Here is a 769-nt window from a genome sequence, read left to right on the forward strand (position 1 = left end):
AAAAAAAAAAAAAAGCCAAGTGTGGTGGATCATGCCTGTAATCCCAACACTTTGGAGGGTCAAGATGGGAGAATCACTTGAGAGGCCACCCTAGGCCACATAAGGAGACCTCCATCTCTACAAAAAATTTAAAAATTAGCTGGACATGGTGGCACAGGCCTGTAGTCCAAGCCACTCAGGAGACAGAGGTGGGAGGATCCTTTGAGCCAAGAAGTTCAGGGTTGCAGTGAGCTGTGATCACACCACTGCACTCCAGCCTGGGTGAGAGACCTTATTTCCCCACCCCAACCCCCCCCAAAAAAAGGTATCAATGAGTGTTCTGCATAGGAAACTTTGATCTCACCTGCTCCTAGGCAAGAATAGCAATCATCTCTGGGCAGAATTCCTTCAATAAATATTTATTGAGTATCTACTGTGTGCCAGAGACTGGGCAGAGGTAAAACCTACCAAGGGCTGAGAATTCTACCCCAAGAAGGAGGGCCCCTCCCTGAGGCCTTAAGAAGGGAGAAGACTGGCGGAGCATGGTGGCTCATGCCTATAATCCCAGCACTTTGGGAGGCTGAGGCAGGCAGATCACGAGGTCAAGATATTGAGACCATCCTGGCCAACATGGTGAAACGTCGTCTCTGCTAAAAATACAAAAATTAGCTGGGCACAGTGGTGCGTACCAGTAATCCCAGCTACTCGGGAGGCTGAGGCAGGAGAATCACTTGAACCCGGGAGACAGAGGTTGCAGTGAGCCGAGATCGCCACTGCACTCCAGCCTGGC

This window comes from Colobus angolensis, unplaced genomic scaffold, assembly GCF_000951035.1.
Source record: "Colobus angolensis palliatus isolate OR3802 unplaced genomic scaffold, Cang.pa_1.0 Scaffold1, whole genome shotgun sequence".
Taxonomy (NCBI): domain Eukaryota; kingdom Metazoa; phylum Chordata; class Mammalia; order Primates; family Cercopithecidae; genus Colobus; species Colobus angolensis.